Source organism: Eschrichtius robustus, chromosome 8 (assembly GCF_028021215.1).
Source record: "Eschrichtius robustus isolate mEscRob2 chromosome 8, mEscRob2.pri, whole genome shotgun sequence".
NCBI lineage: Eukaryota > Metazoa > Chordata > Mammalia > Artiodactyla > Eschrichtiidae > Eschrichtius > Eschrichtius robustus.
In genome coordinates this window covers 119,078,848-119,100,849 of record NC_090831.1, presented here as the reverse complement: position 1 = coordinate 119,100,849, position 22,002 = coordinate 119,078,848, and the positions used below count along the sequence as shown (strand labels likewise).

Below are 22,002 nucleotides of genomic sequence, written 5' to 3'. Positions count from 1 at the left end.
TGTAGTATCAATTTTCTATAGACCACATAATACTAAAGTGAAACCTTATGCACATACTGATACTTTATTCCTAACTCTTGATTTTTTTCAATAACATGAATATTCACTAATCTATTCTCAGTATAATTACCAAAATCAGCAGATGTAACATTAACATGATTCACTATTCTAAATACAGCATATTCTGCTCATGTAGTCTAAGATTCAAATCCAATATCACATATACTACTCACCTCCTCTAATCTTAAATAGTTAGCCTTTATTTCCTTGACACTGATATTTTTAAAGAGTATGAGCTCTTGTTTTGTATAATGTCTCTTAACTGAGATTTGCCATTGATCATCCATGTTTTAGTTCAGATTAAAATTTTTGTCAGGAAAAAATAAATGTGTCCTTCTTAATGTCTTCCATTAATACATAGATAATGTTAATTCGCCCCAGTATTGGTGATGTTCATGTGGATCATTGGTTAAGGTGGTGTTTCCAAGTTATTTTCCTTATAAAGTTATTAATCCATAATTTTTAAGTGTATACTTTCTTCCTTCTGGCTTAACAAATTATCTTATACTCATCGTGCAGATTTCTCACTTCGGCTTGGAATCAGTTATTTCACTAAAAATGTCTCCTTTTATTGAAGATACAAATTTTCAAAGCACTATTTGTTATTATTGGGTGTTAAATAATTTTTTATCATGATTGTTGGCAAATTTCTGATATCCACATTTACTAGGGAAACATATAATTTGGGACAGTTTATAAATTGTTAAGGGATAATGGATTCTTACCTTTACTTATTTAATCCTAATACATCTTTACTGAATTCTTTTGGAGAACTAAATCGATTTTACTAAATTAACATTACTATTAAAGAAAATGATTTCTGTATCACACAGTACTTTTTTGGCAAAAGTAGACTTAGAATCCCAAAATCTTATTAATTATCTTGTTTACATTTTTTTTTTGTTTTTCTTTGTATTTAGAAAATTATAGGCTCTCAGAAATTGTAGGCTTACAGATTAAAGTTTCAATAGTCTGGTTCAGTGTATGAATAAAGTGGCATCTACCTCATGAGATTTTGACATCAAGTTTTCTTAAGTATCTTAGAAGAACATGAAATTTGATAAAATGGTAAGAGATGATACTCATGTGAAACATACAGCAAAGGTGATCATTAATAATTTGTATATATATTTTTCTATTATTCACTGTACATATATTTTAATATATAATTAAAATTATATGAACTGTATTGTTTATCTTTTTCTTTCATTTAGCATAATAGCATGTACCTCTTCCATGTCAAATTTCTTTTCAACATTCTTTAAACATATACACACTATTTTGTTGCATATGAATATTTTATGTAACATATTGCCTTCTAACTAGGTTGTGTGCAATATAATGCCACAGTGATTATATTTTACACATATATTTTTGTGTATATTTTATTATTTTCTTATACTAAATTTCAGGACATGGAAGCTCTCAGTCAAATCTATCTACCTATCTATTTTTATCTACCTACCTGCCTACCTACCTACCTTCTGTCTACCTATCTATTGTAAGATAGCCTTAATAAAATTTCTCCTTCCAATAATGTCAATAAAATAATAGCAGCTCAGGAAACAGAGGTCTGAGTGACCAATATATGCGATTCTCTACCCAGGCAGTCCCATAACTGAGCTAGGGAGCTTGAAGTTATTTCTTCAACTCTAGTCAGTGGAATTGGCACTCATTCTATCCTCTTTTGTGGTAGGACAAATATTTCTATCAACACAGTAATCCCGAGTCTAATAATTTCCATATTAGATGACATCCTGGGAAAGTTTCAGTAAGAAATAACTATATTGTAAAACTTACCTCTTCAGCAAGGGAAGGAGTTTACTATAACTTACTAGAATTCCATTATCCAGTATCAGAGGTTACCCTATCAGTATCGTTATCTGTTAGGTAACATAAGGTCCTTTTGTTCTTTTGACCATATCAGAGCCATCTCCAGAGGAAATGCCTGCATATGATGTCTCTCACACCTATGGATTCCTCTCAAACAATAGAGTTGGGCAAATGTGAAGAACCACCACTTAACCACATTGGGAAATGATGGTGAGAAAACTGCTGAGAGAGAGAGAACCCCTGCCACAGCTCAGCAGGCAGAAGCTCCAGGAGCTGGGGTGGGGTAGTCATTACTATAATGCTTTTAGTAATTATAGTAATATTTATATATATTATATATAAATAGTAATATATACAATGACTATATATTATCACAGTAATATAGTCGTTATATATATTTATATCCATATACACACATAAATATATATGTAATTCTGATGCATGCAAAACTCATAAAATATACCCAAGAGATATTCTGAAAAAAATTCTTTTTCAGTCAACTGTATATTACAGATATATGTATGAATTGTGATAACAGGACTATCATGCAGCATTAAACTCATTTTATTGAGGAAGAACAGTCAAAATTGTGGGAATGATGATGGCTAAACGGAATGTAAATAGCACAAATCTTGATAATGTTAAAAGAGTATTACCAAAACCAACAAAAATCAGATGTTTTAGGAGGAGGATTGTGGGAAATCATAAGAAGACAATTTTCCCCAATTGTGAAATGGGGAGTTAAAAATCAATTGTCCAAATTTGAAGGATGTAGCTTACAAACATTAAGATTTAGATTTCAGTTTCTGGCAAGACTACATACCCTACACCGTACTCCTCTGTGAAAAATAACTAAACCTATTATTGAGCTGAGACAGTCTGGATTCAACTATCCTTCCTGAAGAAAATTCTAAGATTTCATTTTACACAGGAAAGAAGTGATCCCAGAAAGAAAGTTCACATTGTAAAAAGAAAGATCAAAGAAAGCAGCACATACATTTGTAAAACTAAGTAGATATTGACTGTACAAAGACTACTGGGCAATGTCCTCTGGTGCCTAGAACAAGCTGAACTAAGTACATAACAATAGCATATACGTTGGGAAGAGGCTGATGGGAGTTAAAAGGTTCTAATTTCCATGCATTTTGACAGGAAAGTGTAACTACTGACTTTCGTTAGCCTTTTTCCCACACAGTGTTAATTACTCAACTGTACTGATAAATTTGGCCCATGAGCAGTGCATATTCCCATACATAAATGGAAAGATTCTGCTTAAAAATAAAAAAGTATGGGATTGAAACCTGTCATTAACTGAGAAATTAAGTGTCTTTTCAGACCACATGTTAAAACTACACCTGAGTAAGAAGATCAGTAAAATATTAACTCTGTGGAGAGACATGGGTTAAAAAATGGAATAGAAAAATCAAAAGTATTTCTCTCTCAATAAAAGCAACATATAAAATGGAGAAAACCTGTCAAAATAAAACTCTTTGGAATTCTGGAATCTAATCAAAAGCTATAGCTGCCAGAGGCATGCTTATTACAGAAAACAAACAACAAACCAACCTGAAAATCAGTGGGAGAGATTTGTAGCATTTCAACTTACCCTGATACCATCCCCCACTCCCTAGCTCAGGAGCAGCCCTGAAGAAGATAGTCTGCACTTCTGCTCAGTACCAGAAGGAGCAGAATACGGTTTATACTCACAGAATTATGGATGTTTGATTTGAGCTGTCTGGTGACTCCTTGAAGGATCCACTCAAAAGGACTTGCCTTTATTTTGACTAACTCAAAACTCTCCCAGGGCTGAGGCAGCTCCCAGAAGGGAATTGTTGAAAGCATTTAAAGGTAAAAGTATTAGCTGCTGCCACATGAGACAAGGAGTAAAAGTTGGGGTAAACTATAGGCTAACTTGAAAGCCTGAGTGGAAAGATTGAAAATAAGATGATTTGGCAAATAGGTGATTTGAATAGTTCCAAGATATTGCTGGGAAACTAGAAGGCCGCAAACATGACCAGGGCTAGGAAAATGCTCAGAAGGGATCTGAAAAGGTCCTCATCTCTCACCTCTATCTAAACTTCAGACTCTGTACAGGAAGGAAGTTGTCTGAGTTGTAAATGACCTGAATGAGGGATGAAGGCATGTCCTGACACATAAAAAGAGCTTTTTGCAAAAATATGAAAGGAGGTTGAAAACACCTATAGTGCTGCTGGATAGTGTGCATATAAAACAGTCAGTATGCTTGCTGGCTCATTGGGTTACCAGAGCCTGAAACACCCTTATAAGATCTGGTTCTCTATCAAGGGATCATGGAGTAGGGTGAAGAAAAATAAAAATTCAAAACCACAAAACAGAGAGAAGGATGGAAACTTCAAATCAATTTCAAATAATGTTAATAAAACTCTTTTATCAAAATGTGCTTAAAAACCCAATTTCCAAACACATACCAGATAAGCGCTAAAGGTGTACAAGTTAAATAATGAATCCTTATATTCGCTCAAGATGAAATTCAATGTCTAGAACAATCTTACAAAGAATCTAATATAAGCATGATTAAATGTTCCAATACATCAATAAAAATATTGTACTTATTAAGATTTCCAATAAATAATAAGCAATAAAAAATGGGAATGGAAAAACAGTCACTGCATGAAAAAAGAATCTATGAAACATCCTGGAAATAAGTAGAGTCATTCACTTTTCCAACTCAATAACGTGGATAAAGTATTGATTGGAAATTAAGAGAGGGAAATAATTCATTGCAAGATTGTATTTAAGAATTTATGTAGATCTCAACATATACAGACAAGGGATAAATTCATTTTTGGGTATTTTATTTTATTTTACACATTATTTTTCTTCTAGTTGTATTGAGTTATAACTGACATACACTTTATAAATTTATGGTGTACAGAATAATGATTTGACTTATATACACTGTGAAATGATGAGCACAGTAAGTATAATAAACATCCATCATTTCATATAGATACCAAATAAAAGAAAAAAAAATTGTTTTCCTTGTGAGAACTTTAGGATTTACTCTCTTAACAACTTTCACATATATCGTACAGGAGTGTTAATTATATTTCATCATGTTGTACATCACATCCCTAGTACCTCTTTCTTATAAGTGAAAGTTTGTACCGTTGGACCACCTTCTTCCAAGTCCTCCTCGACCACTAGGACCTCTGGTCCTACAAATCTGATCTCCTTTTCTAAGAGTTTGGTTTTTTGTTTGTTTATTTGTTTGTTATTTGAAGTAAAATTTATCTGTAACCACTATGTTAGTGTCAGGTGTACAACGGAGGGATAAACTCTTGAAAATTCAGTTTATGGGCATGAATGATAGATTGAGAGGCTAAATATAAACATGATAGTATTTCCAGAGAAAGATAATTAAGGGCATTGTTAAGAAGCAGTATTAGAAGAGGTTTCACCAGAAATGTCCCAGATTGAAGAAAGACTAAACTTAGTCCCCAAACTGATAAAAATGCATTCTGAAAGAGTTCAGTAAAGGTAAATGCACCCATAAGGACATAGAAGAACTTCTGATAATTGAAGATAAAATGAATCTTTAGATCACAAATTTGAGATTTAGATAGATTAAAAAATAAATTCTCAATAAATATAAATAACAATTAAATATTTGACTGTTGTTTTCCTCTTTACAAAAAATAGTTTCCTAGGGTTGCTGTAACAAATTACAGTCTTAGTTTTTGCTTCATAAGTTTTGTAATATTTATTTCATTTGCCTCTTTAAAAGTTTTGTTGCGTTATTTTAGTATTTAATTTTTCCAAGATCAAAAGGATACATTAAAAATCACCAAAGGTAAAAGAAAAGTATCGACATAGGAACAACGATTTCACTGACAGCAGATTTCTTATCAGCAGCACAAAATCTGAAGACAATAAGGTACTATCTTTAATGTAACAAGAGGCAGAGAAGCTCTCAATCAAGAATTTTATAACTGCAAGAACTCTCTTGAAAGTATGAGAACAAAATAAGAGATTTTTCATATGTAAATTATAAAAGTTTAGGGCATATATCACTTTAGTATACTAATAATGATTATTCCTTAATAAGGGCAGAAGTGAATTCAGAATCAATCAAATACATACAAACAATATTGAATGATGTAATAAAATATATATTTAATAACATGTTCTATAAAATAATTATTTTGATGTTGAAAAAGGATAAAAGTAAAATTTTAAAAAATACATAAAGAGATATATTTGAAAGTAAAGACTGCTAAATTCTTGAAGAGGCTCAAAATACTGAATGATTTTAAATTTATTACAATAAATTACTCATTTTGACGTTAGAACTTGTAGAATAGCATCAATCAAAAAATGACAAGAGGGGCTTCCATGGTGGCGCAGTGGTTGAGAATCTGCCTGCCAATGCAGGGGACGTGGGTTCGAGCCCTGGTCTGGGAAGATCCCACATGCCGCGGAGCAGCTAAGCCCGTGCGCCACAACTACTGAGCCTGCGCGTCTGGAGCCTGTGCTCCGCAACAAGAGAGGCCGCGATAATGAGAGGCCTGCGCACCGCGATGAAGAGTGGCCCCCACTAGCCGCAACTAGAGAAAGCCCTCGCACAGAAACAAAGACCCAACACAGCCAGAAAAAATAAAATTAATTAATTAATTAATTAAAAAAAAAAAAGAGAATCTATGGTTTCCAAAATAACAGTGCAAATAAATGAAAGGTTAAAGCATTATCAATCATAAAAGAAGGTAGAAGTCAAGAAAACAGAAAAAGAGAAGCAAAAAATCGTTGATATCCAGAAACCACAAAATACGTTGATATAAATAAGTCTACATATATCCTTTACTGTATTAAATGTAAATAAATTATATTTATCTCTCAGAAGATAGAGATGATCATATCGGATTAAAAACAGAAAATCCACTTATGAACTCCTTACAACAGTCACACCTAAACATAAATGCACACAGACATACACGAACCCCCAAACCAAAAAAGATTGATAATGAAATAATGAAAAAACATGTTTTACACCAACAGTGACTGGTAGTGGCAATACTGATATCAGACCCAAGCATAGGTGGGCATATAAAAGATACTACAAAGTCATAATAAAATGAACAATCTGCCAAAAGAGGAAAAATTCACTGTCTGCCTATTCCTTGTAAAACAATTAAGCAAATTTTATGTAGAAGGCAACTTGCTTATTCTAAAAAAAAACATACAAAAACATTATTATTGATAGTAAAACTTTAAAAGCTTTCCCTTTGAGTTAGGAAATGATTTTAACATGCTCCACTAAAACCACTTCTTTTTAAAGTTGACTCAAGAACCAGCTGGAAATAAGACAAAAAGAAGAAACAGAAGGGCTAGGATTTAAAATGGAAAATAAAATAGAATTGTTGACAACACACTTGTGTATGTTGAAAATAAAATCTTTATAGATGACCTATTATTACAAATAAGCAAACGTCCAAAAATATGTGTGCAAGGATGATGTACAAAATGAGGCAACATATATATAATACCTTGTTTTGGGAATGAGCATTTTGTAAAGATTGCAAATCTCTCCAAATTGTTCTATTGGTTCTATAAGATGAAAATCAGAATCCAAGGTTTGTTCATGTGTAGAAATTAAGAACCTTATTATAAATTTCATATGAAATTATAAAAGATCAAGAAGAGTCAAGGCAATTTTGAAAAAGAAGGAAGTAAAAGGACTTACTCTATGGAATATTGAGACCTATAAGGTTACAGTGCCTTTATACAGTCAGTTAATGTTGTATTGGGACAAGGATAAATAAACAGACCCATGAAATAGCACAGTTTACTCAGAAATTCAGAAATGTGTACACACAAACATGCACACACACATGCTTACTTGAACCAAGACAAAGGCACTGGTGTTTTTAATAAATAATGCTGGACCAATTGCTATCTATGTCGGTAAAAACTAAACATGACTTGTACCAATATACTACAGAAAAATCAGGTATATTTTAGACCTAATTATAAAAGATAAAAACAAGTTTTGTAGAACACTAATTAGTGACTTATAGTGAAAACCTCAGAGGGAACAAAAATTTCTGAAACAGAATTAAAACAGTGTTAAAGAAAAGATTCATAAAATTAAGAACCTAACTCCTGTTTATATAGAGACATCATTAAGAGAGTAAAAATGAAATCCACAGAATGGAAGAAAATATTTATAACACATATAACCAACAGAGGGCTCGTATTCAGAATAGTTAAAGAATTTCTGCACATTGTTCATGAAAAGATGGATAATCCAATTTAAATTCGGCAAAATACTTGAACAAACATTTCAAGTGAAAGATCGTCCAAATGACCCATGGGCACATTAAAAAATTAAGAGGTACTAAAGTTCCTAGGTCACCAAAGTGATGGAAATTAAAATGCAAAACACAATGTTGGTCAAAATTAAAAAGTCTGAAACTACAAGGACTTGGCAAGGTTACAAAGCAGGGATACATTGTTATTGAGAATGTAATTTAGTACACCCATTTTGGAAAATTCTGGAAGAATTGACTGTTTTTGAACATATGCATGACAATGACTCATGGATTCTAGTTTCAGATATGTCCCAAATAAGTGCCTATATATATATATATATATATACATACATGTTATGCACATATATAAATTTATATAAAGACTGTATATATAAGGTTTATATATGAATATTCATAAGATAATTATAATAACTTTTTTCCTAACTTCCAGGGAAAAACCTATCATAGCTCATTAAAGAAGACTGAAACAAGGACTTACCTTTCTGTTTGACCTTACAGTCCATGTGACCACACAAATATTTATTGCAGGGACTCCTATAATTACTTTTAGAAATGTATAATTTAGTTTACTTATTGCTAGAAAAAATTAATGGTTTTGGGAAACTACTTGACAAAAATAATTGGGTCTATTTCTCTAAACAAAATTTTTCTCTAGAAATAAAAAAGTGAGAGTTATAGAAACATTCCCCAAATTATGTAATCAATAATGAATTGCACGAAAGGTGCTCCGATTACAAAATCTATGAACATCGATTAACATTGTTTAGTTTGTCTTTGTAATATGAATATAATGATATAAAAGAATTTTTAAAATTGTAGTGCAATATATTCTGACAACCAAGTATTTTGGTGCTAGAATAAGCAGCCTTCTACAAATATTTTTAATATTTCTAAACATAAAAATCACCATATCACTTTTCTATCCATGTTCAATATTGCTTGTATTCGTGAATATCTCTTCCATTAACAACTAAATAAACCTAAATATTGGTTCCAGTTAAGAGATGCATCTTGGTTTGGATTCCTTCAGAACCCAACCCTGGGACAATTATTCAACTACAAGTAATTTTTAGGACGTAATCCTGGGAAATGTAAGTAGAGGAACAGAAAAGGGAGACAACCAAGAAAAGACATCCACTGAAGGTTGAATGATTAAATACCATAGTATTGTAGTAATTGAAGTTACATCCTAATGGGAAAATCTTGAAGCCAGTAGAGAATGTGTATCTCAGTGTTAATCCACCTGAATGGAAGGGAGTTGGAGTGTTTACACACTAGTATCCATTACTAGATGAGTGCCTTGAGGTGGGTGGACCATGTATCAGGGCTCATTTTCCCTGTGTGATGGGCATGTAAAGTGGCTCTGGTTTCCAGGTAACCTGCCCAGGCAAAGAAATGCATGTGGTGGCATTGAGAAGTCAGGCCAGTGTGCACTGAAGTGGGAAGGCAAGGTGTTATGGATGGGGTACCCACAGCATCAGCTACAGAATCCCTGTCTGTATATCACCTCTGAAATCCAAAATTAGGCAAAGGAATAGGTGTGGTTTTCTGGTTCTAAATTGAAGAGAATAATTGCCAAAAATTTTAATAAATATTTTCTAATGGTTTTTTGAAATTACAGTAGGATAGGTATTTATCCATAGTTAAGTAAAAAGAAAGTTTAATTTTTTAATTTCAAAAATTGGCCTTATTTACGCTCAGACTACTGGCCTCCTTTATATTATGTATCTTGCACCTTTATAAAGGAATTTTATAAAACTCCTCTATTTGGATAAAATATAATCTAAGGGATACTATCTAATATTTGTTCTGTTACTTACCATAAATAACATGAGAAAAACAAGTGCATCTTTATGTGTTGAGAATGATGTAACAAATCTATGTAAATGAACTAAAATTTTTGGCGTGTTTACCACATGAAAAGCGTTCAGCAGATTTTCACAACAGGAAGGCACATTGAGGATGGGATACAGGCTATATAATGTGTACAAAGTCCACCTTCAGAGGCACTCATGAAGGAAGACATCCTTCAAAGCCTGAAATTACAGAAAAGTCTAATTTTTAATCATTGCCATTGGGGTAAAACAAACAGATAATCAGACAGTGATTTCAAATATGAGCCCTAAATTAAAAATTAAATACAGCAAATACAGCATATTGTAGCCATTGATTTATTAACTTCTTAGAGTAACAATACTCTGTATTGTGTACCAGGGAGAACATACCAGAGATTTTTCTGTTGAATAATAGTTTATGAGTCTCTCAAGCAGCTTGGGTCAGCCAGCTAATAAAAATGACTCCAAGGCCTTCATCCAATTTTAGTGCATGTCGCTGACATTAAAGTTTTAGGTACTAATGTTACAATGAATGTAGCATAAACATCAAATGTTATTGATGTCAGCGCAAGTGTGAAAAACCTCCATGGTGGCTGCTGGTTTAATTGCTAGTTCTGGTCTGTCCTCCTGTCCTGAGTTGTTTGCTTAGGAACTTAGTTTAATGTAGAATCTGCCTTCTACACATTCACATATTTACAGATAAACCTCCAGTAGCTTTTGTTGTCTTACAAGTAGTAGTACCCTGACAACACTGCTTGATTCTTTGGCTCCCAGACTTGTGCTCTCATATGCCTGTCTTTCTTAATCATCTCTCCTGGGAGCTCCCAATTATCTGATATTAGCTTCGAAGTCCAGCTCCCAATAGATTCAATATCTCTAAAATTCCTTGTGTATTTTAGGCATGTTGTTCTTATATGACAAAAGAATACATTTGGCACATTGTATATTATGTAAGAATATACCTTAGAGGAGATTCAGTTAATATATTTAAATTGCTACATAATTTTATATATACCTAAAAAGGTTTAATTAGTAAGAAAATAATAAACAGTATTAATAAACATTATATTACAAGTTGATCATCAGAGGGCTTTATATTTATGAGTCCTAGAACATCTCCCATCCTACCTCATGTCTACAGGAAATAATCACTGCTTTCCCTGACTTGCTGCAAAAGTGAAACCCTTTGGTCTAAAACCTCGAACTAGCTCAGTGGACCCTGATGGCTAACAAACTCAGGTCAGGGTGACCTAGAACTCCTTTCCAGTAATTTCCTGTTAACAGACCATCAACTCTCATCTTTTATACTGTAGAAGTCAGATTATATGAATATGAAAACCCTGTTAGCCTCATAAATAGTAACTTGAATCCTAGTATTAGAATGCTGAAATATGGATGAAAATAACCAAATTACAGCAGTGTAGAGGAAGGTATTAGAAATCCTATGTCTCACTGGAACATTACAAACAATGACAGGATTATCCTGATTTTCTTTTTGCATTTGGTAAAATTTAAGAATGATTTATTTTCATTTACTCCATTACCTTAAAAAAATTGACAAATAAATATAAAGAGAATAAAAGCAAAATTATTGACTGTAAATTTGCCAGGTACAAACACATGTGAAATAGAGAAATTGCTTTTGTAGTAGGGACATTTCACCATATTTTTACCAGCTAGAACTTCTCCCCAAAATTTGATAAGTGACAATGGTAGTCGTGTTTATCAAGGAGATGATAAAGGGTTTTCCTCAGATGAGGAAATCATCCCTGCATAGTAACCCTGGACAGCAAATCAGGATAAGCTAAACTGGCATCTGTATCAGCTTCCCTGATACAAGAAGAAGTAATAATGGGATCTTTATCAAATAGCTATAGGATTTCGCACTGCCACTTATTAACACCTCCCTACTGGGCAGCAAAGAAAGGAGCTGCAGTGTTCTCACTTCCCTGGCAGGAGGACATTTCCAGGATGTAGTAGGAGCACATGGTCCTCAGCAGAGGAAGAAATGAAAGATAGTGAAGGACAAATCACAGAACACCCCCAGCTTCATCATTTGTAAGGAGAGGCAACAGGTCAGATGGCTCTTATGCCCCTTTCAGTTTGATACCATGTCTCAGGGTCATTGAGTTTCACCAGCCCCTTCCCGTAAGTGTGACTGGGGAGGGGCTCTGACTAAGAAGAATAAGAAACCTGTTTAGACAGCATGGGTATTAGATGCTACTCTGAGACCCCAGGCACAGTGCAAAAAAGGGGTCTCACAAAGGTGCCTTTTTCTTCTTCCTAAACCTGATGATTTCTGCCAGCCTTCTGTCCTGTTCTTCTGTAAACCATTAACCAGTATAAAAATAATGATTTATTCAAAGAGGGGGTGTGGTACTACTTCTGGTATTTTTCTCAAAATGGGCTTGAATGTACAGGAAAACTCACAGAGATGGGGAATGGTTGGAGCTGAGTCGCCTGCTTCCTGAAGCAAGTACAGTGTATGATGAGTCCCAGATACCTTTTCTGCCCTCGTCAAGACCACAGGATGCAAGAATGCTCAGGAGCTTTTATATATATATATATACATATATATACATATATATATATATACACATATATATATATATATACACACACATACATACATACATACATGGGCTTTATAGTCTTATCACCTAAAACCAACCCATTCACCAGAGACATACCTGTGGAGTCCAGGGAACAAATTACTGAGGATCTCCTCTCCATTCTACGTCTTCCCTGCAGAGTAGTGCAAAACCTCCCTCTCCCCTTGGCTCTTCAGCTTTGCTATCTGTGAGTGTGCGTGTGTGTATGCGTACCTGCTATTGCAGAGAAATAAGAACTCTGGAAGAATGGCAGGGGTGTTCATCTTCAAGAGGATGTTGCCATAAAAACTTAACAGATCTAAGTCTTGCATTATGAATTATGTCCCATAGTACAATCCCCAAGGATATGAATGTATTATGTACTTTATCTTGAAATTTTCTTGTCTCCATATCCTACTTTTGGAAAGTTTCATGATGTTATAAATATGACCCCCATGGAACTTGTTAAGGTAGTGCCTCAAAGAACTGTATTTTCTTTAGGGAGTAAATCTTTGTCTGCTGAAAAGTGTTAATGTGCAGTAATTTCTATAAATTCCCACTGCAAATATTATTTTTTATTTGGAAACTCATGGAGATTGAATCCACTCCCTCAGTGCTTTCCTGCCTTCTTTTGGTTTCAAGCTACTCCCCAAGTATTTGTCCATTTTCTAAAATATTTCTCCCCTAAATATATATCCTACAATTAGAGAACCCATTGTAATCTCTCCACTTAAAGCATTTAGATGATAGATTAAATTTAGATGATGGATGGCTTTTCCCGCATCCCCAGATCTAGAGAAAACATGCAAACATAATGGCTGAGATCCCTTTAAATTCATAAATATTCACATTAATTTGGCTCTTGATGTTATCCCAAATGATATTAAATTTCCCTAGTCTTCTCTACCACATGAAAATTTCCTATTTCCTCACTCTTTAAGTCTGTAATATATTCTCTCATTCACAGTCTCAACAACTGCGTGAGAGTAATTGAGAACATAAAAGAAATCAGATGACAACCTTCACATTCTATACCAGCGGTCCCCAAACTTTTTGGCACCAGGGACCGGTTTCACGGAAGACAATTTTTCCACGGACGGGGAGGGGGGGATCGTTCAGGAGGTAATGGGAGCGATGGGGAGCGGCAGATGAAGCTTTGCCCGCTGTGGTGCTGCTCACCTCCTGCTGTGTGGCCCGGACCCTTGATCTATACCATCACATTCACAGTTACTAAATCTATGCGTTTATCCCAACTTCGTTGCTGTTATTATTGAGTTACTAGTTTGTCCTTAGCAAAGGCCTGCCTTCCACTTATGTTATGAATCCCATCCCTCTTGCTTACACAAGAACTTCTCTCCAGCAATTTCTGTCTCAAATGTCTCTGCTCTTATTCTCTCGTGAACACAGCTACTCAGAATGTGAAACTTTTTATCAAAGACACTAATTAAATTTACTTTGCTAAATCCAGGGATTAATTCTCAATCCTCCTACGACTAGACCTGCCAGCAGCATTGAACATAGTCAAGTGCTCTCTCTGTTTGAAACATTTTTTTCTACTTGACTATCATGTTTTGTTCCTTCAGTTGCCCTTCTACCTTCCTGGCTGTTCCTCTCCCATCACCTTTGATCATTTCTCTTCATTTCCTGTATCTACAAACACTGGCAGTTTTCAGTTTTCAGGATTTGTTCTTTTTTTTTTTTTTTAACATCTTTATTGGAGTATAATTGCTTTACAATGGTGTGTTAGTTTCTGCTTTATAACAAAGTGAATCGGTTATGCATATACATGTGTTCCCAAATCTCTTCCCTCTTGCCTCTCCCTCCCTCCCACCCTCCCTATCCCACCCCTCTAGGTGGTCACAAAGGACCGAGCTGATCTCCCTGTGCTATGCGGCTGCTTCCCACTAGCTATCTATTTTACGTTTGGTAGTGTATATATGTCCATGCCACTCTCTCACTTTGTCACAGCTTACCCTTTCCCCTCCCCATATCCTCAAGTCCATTCTCTAGTAGGTCTGTGTCTTTATTCCCGTCTTGCCACTAGGTTCTTCATGACCTTTTTTTTTTTTTCCTTAGATTCCATATATATATGTGTTAGCATACTGTATTTGTTTTTCTCTTTCTGACTTACTTCACTCTGTATGACAGACTCCAACGACCTAGCAATCCCACTACTGGGCATATACCCTGAGAAAACCATAATTCAAAAAGAGTCATGTACCAAAATGTTCACTGCAGCTCTATTTACAATAGCCAGGACATGGAAGCAACCTAAGTGTCCATCATCAGATGAATGGATAAAAAAGATGTGGCACATATATACAATGGAATATTACTCAGGATTTGTTCTTTGTGTTTATTTTCTATCCACTTCCTGTGAGACCTCATCAGGCCCAGGGATTTCAATACAATTTATATGCTGTTAACACATAAATGAATTCCTCAAAGAATGTTTACCTACTGTACATTGGTGTGAATCAGCAGGTCCTTTGACTTCCTATCTCAAAATCTTACACCTTAAAGCCACTTAAAAGGCCCCAGTTATAAGCGTCACCTTCATGCCTTACTTCTCTTGTCAAGAGTGCCTGTTTTGACTGTTATCAAGCATTTCTTAATTTCTAGACTTTTTAAAAAGTTGATTGACAAATTTTGTCAGTGCCCTTCTTGCTTTTATGGAGCAAAGAATCTGGGGGAGTCCTTACTCTGTTAGTCCTACTGAACAATGCTTATTTTTATTATTATTATTATTTTTTACTACAATGAGATATCACCTCACACTCGTTAGAATGGCTATCATCAAGAAGATAAGAGATAGGGCTTCCCTGGTGGCGCAGTGGTTGAGAGTCTGCCTGCCAGTGCAGGGGACACGGGTTCGAGCCCTGGTCCGGGAAGATCCCACATGCCGTGGAGCAACTGGGCCCGTGAGCCACAACTACTGAGCCTGAGCGTCTGGAGCCTGTGCTCCGCAACAAGAGAGGCCGCGATAGTGAGAGGCCCGCGCCCAGCTATGAAGAGCGGCCCCCACTTGCCGCAACTAGAGAAAGCCCTCGCACAGAAACGAAGACCCAACACAGCCATAAATAAATAAATAAATAAATTTTAAAAAGTGAAATTCTTTAAAAAAAAAAAAAGAGATAACAAGTGCTAGAGAGGATGTGGGGGAATAAAAGGAAACCTCTGTACACTCTTGGTGGGAACTGGAGTTGGTTCAACCATTATGGAAAACCATACGGAGGTTCCTCAAAAAATTAACAATAGAACCATAATATGATCCAGCATTTCCATTTCTGGTTATAATCCCAAAGGACATGAAAACAGGATTTCAAAGAGATACACACACTCCCGTGTTTACTGCAGCATTATTCACCGCAGCCAAGGCATGGAAACAACATAAGTGCTCATCAGTGGATAAATGGATAAAGAAGATGTGGTATATATACACAATGGAATATTATTTAGCCATGGGAAAGGAGGACATCCTGCCATTTGCAGCCACATGGATGGACCTTGAGCACATTATGCTAAGTAAGATAAATCAGAGAAAAACAAGTATGATATCACTGATATGGGAATTTCAACAAGCCAAATTCATAAAAAGAGAGTAAAATGGTGGTTACCAGGGAATGGGGGCAGAGGGATAGGACAGACGTTGCTTAAAGGTACAAATTTAACGAGTAGTGATTAAGCCCTAGAGATCTAATGCACAGTATAGTTAATATAGACAACAATATTGTATTATAATCAAACTTGCTAAGCTACTAGAATTTAATTATTCTAGCCACTATAAAAAAGGATAATTATGTAATGTGATCGAGGTGCTAATTATTGCTACAATAGCAATCACATTACAACATATAAATGTAACATTAAAATTGTACACCTTAAATTTACAAAATGTTCTATGTCAAGTATATTTCAATTTAAAATATAATGAAAGAAAGGCAAATTAGTTTAGAAAATTATAGTAAAGAATATAGCCTCAAAAAAGAAGGTTATGAGCATCAATCACTAATCAGAGCTGGAAGAAACTTTTAATACAGTTTACCCTGCAGCATTTAAAAAGCTTCTGTTTCAGCCCCTACTGTGTGTATATTATATAAAGTAATAACGAAGGTTATACACATTTAGAAACAGTGTTTCTGTTTTTGAAATCAATAATCGGCTAGGAAATATGTTCTAGATGTTATTATGATGTTTTACATTAAAAAAATAACTTCTTGTTATTTGCACTTTCTCTCCTCTCTCCTCAGGATTCGTAGCAATTTCCATGAATAAAGTCGCTTTCTCTAGGACACTAGATACATTTTATTGTTTGCAGGGCTATTGCTAAGTATAATATAAATCAAGTTGCCTCCTTTGCAACTGATAAGCATTAACTATAATGCCTACCAAAACAGAGGATTAGAATTGCAGTACTGTGACACCAAATTGGCCTTGATTGCTGTTCAATTTCTATTTTTATTCCTCCTCCCAAACGCCTATACTTCCCTATCTACAAGTCCTTTTCCTCATTTATAAGCATATTCTATGGGTATTCCTTCATTCAGTCAGTCATTTATTCATACATGCATTCATTCAAAAATATTTACTGGGCTTCCCTGGTGGCGCAGTGGTTGAGAGTCTGCCTGCCAATGCAGGGGACACGGGTTCGAGCCCTGGTCTGGGAAGATCCCACATGCCGCGGAGCAACTGGGCCCGTGAGCCACAACTACTGAGCCTGCGCGTCTGGAGCCTGTGCTCCGCAACAAGAGAGGCCGCGATAGTGAGAGGCCCGCGCACCGCGATGAAGAGTGGCACCCGCTCGCCGCAACTGGAGAAAACCCTCGCACAGGAACGAAGACCCAACACAGCCATAAATAATAAAATAAATAAATAAATAGCATTCCCTTTAAAAAAAAATTTACTTCACTATAGTACTATTCAAACACTAAGGGTAAAGATCAATTGATTACTAGAATGGACGGAAATATTGTTTTTTTAGACTATTTAAAAATTTTAAGTTTCTTTTAACATTATTTACACAAGTGTTTGAAACATTGACGTTTCTCCTAATAATGTCAAAGTGATATTAAAAATTCTATACTGTGACTAAATATTGCACATGTAAAATAACATGGCAATCTGGTTGGCTTTGTGAGAACTGCCCTGGGAGATGAGTATGAACATGTTCAAAAACATTGACAAGGACGTTGCGTGTTTATGCTTAGGTTCAGTTTTAGGTATATAGAGATTTTAAAAGAATAAGGAAGTAGAGAGAGAAGAAGGGAGGGAGAGGGAGAGAGTTGATGGAGAGGAAACACAGGGAGGAAAAGAGAAGATACAGCACCTCTCCCTTCATTTCCTCACTATTACTTTACAATTCCTGCGGGGCGAGTCGGGGGGTGAGGCTGGGGGGGTCATATAACACAGGAAAGGGGAAACTGAGTGCTGGAGAGCTACAGAGAGGTTAGAACCAAAACTGCTTCCGAAAAGTTGATAGGATTTAGACAGTTGGTGTCAAAGACAAAACTAAGTCTGGGGCACAATTTTAAAAGGCTGTTATTTGTAGACGTTAGGCTCAAACTCATCTGCTGTTGCTTTTATGTCAGTAGGGGTACAAAGTTTTTAGCAAGGACAGTAAGTTTTATACAGTAAAAAAAGGAAACACTGAGACAAGCCTCTGATTGGCAAACATTCTACTATGGTGGGAATTTTTTTTTTTTTTTTTTTTTTTTTGAAGCGGGAGAGTCTAATTGGTTTTTAAGGACATTTGGTAGCTCTTGGTTGGCTGCAAGGAGGTAAGGGAGCAGTTTAGGGACACTCAAAGGCAGAAGGGTTGTCCAATGTTAGAGAGAAGTATTTTCTGTGTTCCATTTCTTGAAACAAGTGGGCGGTTGAGGTGTTTTGGGGGGGTCAAACTGCCACAATGGTCCTCACAGGGCTGGTGGCAGGCAGCCCTGTGCCATGGCAGGCAGTTGTCACTAGGAAAGAGGTGGAGACCACTCCAGCATGGAAAACAACAGGAATGAAACATGAAGTGATAATCAACAAACAAGGGGTCTCGCTATTTAAACAGTGAGAAGACCACCCTAATGAGAGGTCATGAGAAATGAAACCTGTGCTACCAGAAGATGAAATTTGAATGCCTATGACTAGAATTTGGATTTGATGGAATAGAACTTTGGATATCATTTACAGGGTTTTGAAAACAAGTGTGAATAAAAAAACAAAAATTTAAAGAAGGTTATAAGGGAGACATTAATAAAGAGAGACCAAGTGACTTATAAGGGAATCACTACTAGGCATAGAGATGTTACTTTGAAAATAATTCTGGCCTTAATGATCCACATGTTCTTTGTGGGAAAGAAAAAAAAATACTTAGCATTTAAGCCTTGGAGGAAAATACACACACACACAATTTCTGAATACCAGAGACTGAGGGAAAATTCTGCCCATCCTAACTAGTGGAAAATACAAAGCTAACTCCAGGAATGAAGAGTTTGTACAGATGAAGAAAAACACTTAAGCATTACATGCTAACCGTAGGAGCCCATTTTTAAGAAATTTTCTCGGGACTCTTTGAGTCAACTAGTTAAAAACAGCTATACAAGAGAAAGCCTTCAGGAAAGAAATAGCTTCTTCTACAGCTAAGGAAGTAGGGTTTATTCACCATGTGTGTTAGTCAATTTTATTTTTTAAGTTCATGAATAAACAGACTTTAACCAAATGTTTCAGATTTGTGTTCTATTCACCATGTAAATGGCACAAGTTACCAAAGTTATTATCAATGCATCCCATTTCCCTCCAGGAGAGATTCAAACCATTCATCAGCAAAGTTAAAAAAAAACAAACAAACCTCATCTTGCATGAAATAACCACTGTCCCCTTTTGTGGACATCCTCCAAGCACTGGTGCCTTTAAGCGCCAAAGAACAGTCTCCCAGTTATAAAGTAGCCATAATTAGGGTAGCCCTTTGAATAACACAAACTCTGCCCTAAAATAAAGGAAGATTTTGGAGGTGAAAGAAGTTTCAAGCACTTACCTTCAGTCTTTCCCTCACCCCACTGCAGATTCAGAGCTGGAACGGAAACTCGGCTGACTTGGGAAAGCTGAGGTTTTCGGTTGCTGTACTTCTCAAAAGACCATAATTGATTGAGGACATTGGTGACTTTGGGCAGCAAGTTTAGCAAAATACTGGACGTTTCTACCAAAGTTCCGTGGTCTTTTTATGACGACTCCTTTTTAGAAGAGCTCTCCCACCTACAGTCTTATTTCCTTTTCCGTAAGCACAGCACCCTCGTGCTGCTTTCCCGCTGCCTAAATCTGCCCGTGGTGGAAGCGTTTCCTCACTACCCAGATTAAAAGACAGGCAGCTCTCACAGAGCTGTAACTGGTTATTTGATTAAAAGTGGGATTTTTTTTTTTTTACGCTTAGAGGGCACATCAGAATCACCTGATGCCGAATCACAGCGCCTGATTCTGATGATGACGGTGTGGTGTAGAGTCCTGGCCTGTCGTGCTCCGCATGTGATGCTAATGACAGTGCTGAGGCTGGGAACATCGGTCAAAACAACTTCAGAGATGTTACTGGATGTTGTGGGGAATGGGGGTGGGGAGGAGTGATGCGCCTGTAAAAGTTAAACCTGACCCCCAAATAATCTCTTACTAGGAGAACCTTCAGGAGGATCGTTTTGATTAAGAGAACCTGCCCCTTCTTAGATCTATCCCACCTGCAGGAATTTTAAAATGGGGAGAAGGAATCCACTTTACAGTCAAATTGCATTTTTTCCCCCCACCCTTTCGTTCTATCAAACAAGGAATTTAGGGATGGGGGGGATGGGACTCGATTTTAGGAGCCAACAAAGACACTTCTGGGTCAAGCCTGGATCTGTCTCCCTACCCCTTACCCTGGAGAAATTTGCTGAAGCTCAAGTAGGGGAGAGTGTCTTGACCTTTTCCTAAGCGAGTTTTGAAATATGTTCGACCAGTTCTTTTTCCAGTTTACATTGATACAATCCAATCCTTACAAAAGGTGCCAGATGATAGAGAATCAGAAGTGGCTTCTCTGGGTGAGAACCTAATTACCACAGGGAACTTCCCACCGAGACCCTCCAGGAACCTTCCAGACACCCTCCCCCACCACATCCTTTAACCCTCTGTCTACTCGGCACTTTCCCCTCCAGTCTGATAGTCTCCCAACAACATGCATTTGGATTATACGTCTCTCTTAGTCCACCCCCTCTCCTGGGGGAGGGAAAGCTTTGGTGTTTGGGGGAAGAAGAGAAAACGTGTGTCTGTCCTGAAGGGGATGATCAAAAAGGGATTTTCCTTTGACGTAGCTGATCTCGCTGGTTTTTCCTTGACTGGCACCATCTGCATCACCCGGAAACTTGTTGGAAATGCAAAACCTCACTGTAGATTTATGGAATCAGAAACTCCAGAGTGGAACCCAGCAATCATAATTTTAACAAACCCTCCAGGTAATCCTGGTGCAAACTCAGGTGTGAGAACCACTGGTGTGTCGTGTCTTCTGTGGTCTTCTCCTTTCCAAGTGCAAGAGAGAGAGAGAGAACAAAGGGGACTTACTACTACTTTTACTTTTGTCTGGAGCCTGTATGGAAAAGGGAGAGACAATAAACAAATAAATAATAGATAAACCCACTGAACATAGAAAAAGACATACTTGCCCATAGAAAGGATGAATGGCTTATTCAAGACACATTCGGTTAAAGTTCTCTTTGAGTCTCCATAGCTGCAGCTGAGAAGATGCTTATGTTTTCAATTAAGAAAGTTGGCCTAGTTGATCCCTAATATCTCTTCCAATGCCAATTCAATGGATCTATGAGTTTTTAGGATTAATAAAAAGTAGCAGGGAGTAAGAATCATTAAGAATATAGGAAGGAATGCTGTATTAAGTTGGGAAATATGTATATATTTAAAGACAACTTCTCAGACAAAATAGTTTTGTGCCTGCATCACAGTTTTGTTTCAAACATGCTGGTAAATGAGAGGTTGCTGATAAGCCACACTCAAGGTTGCCCCCTGCTAGTAAAAACATTTTGTAGGAAAAAAGAGAGGCAATATCAATAAAGAAATGTCTGGTTAAAGATTATTAGGCCACTCACAAAATAAATTAAAATGCAGGCAAGTTTCAAAACTGATAGTCAGCTGAGTGGGTGATCCCGAAAAGATCTAGAGAGATCATTGAAAGTCCCTTAGAAAACTGTTGGGAGTTTTATCAGGTTGTAATTGCTTTCAGCAGGGGCTGTGAATTGCCTCTTCCCAAAAGGCCTGTCTCACTACAGGTTTAAGACAACTCTTTCTTCAGTTTCTAGTTTCTGTCTTCTCACTGAGTTTCTTTTTTCTTTTTGGTAAGTAATTTAATCTTCCCGAATC

At 36.2% G+C, this 22,002-nt stretch overlaps 2 protein-coding genes across 4 annotated transcripts in view; both read right to left on the bottom strand.

Annotated features, from left to right (window-relative positions):
- ARHGEF5 (Rho guanine nucleotide exchange factor 5) overlaps positions 1 to 22,002 on the bottom strand; it is a 224,777-nt gene that overhangs the window by 128,637 nt on the left and 74,138 nt on the right. The window contains exon 1 of one of the 3 annotated variants that reach the window (XM_068549608.1): positions 19,649 to 19,820. The exons of the other annotated variants lie outside the window; for them this stretch is intronic. The gene's annotated coding sequence lies outside the window, so the exon portion shown is untranslated. Of the gene's footprint in view, positions 1 to 19,648; positions 19,821 to 22,002 lie in introns of those variants that run through there. 3 annotated transcript variants of the gene reach the window in all.
- LOC137768225 (olfactory receptor 2A2-like) overlaps positions 1 to 22,002 on the bottom strand; it is a 134,710-nt gene that overhangs the window by 38,629 nt on the left and 74,079 nt on the right.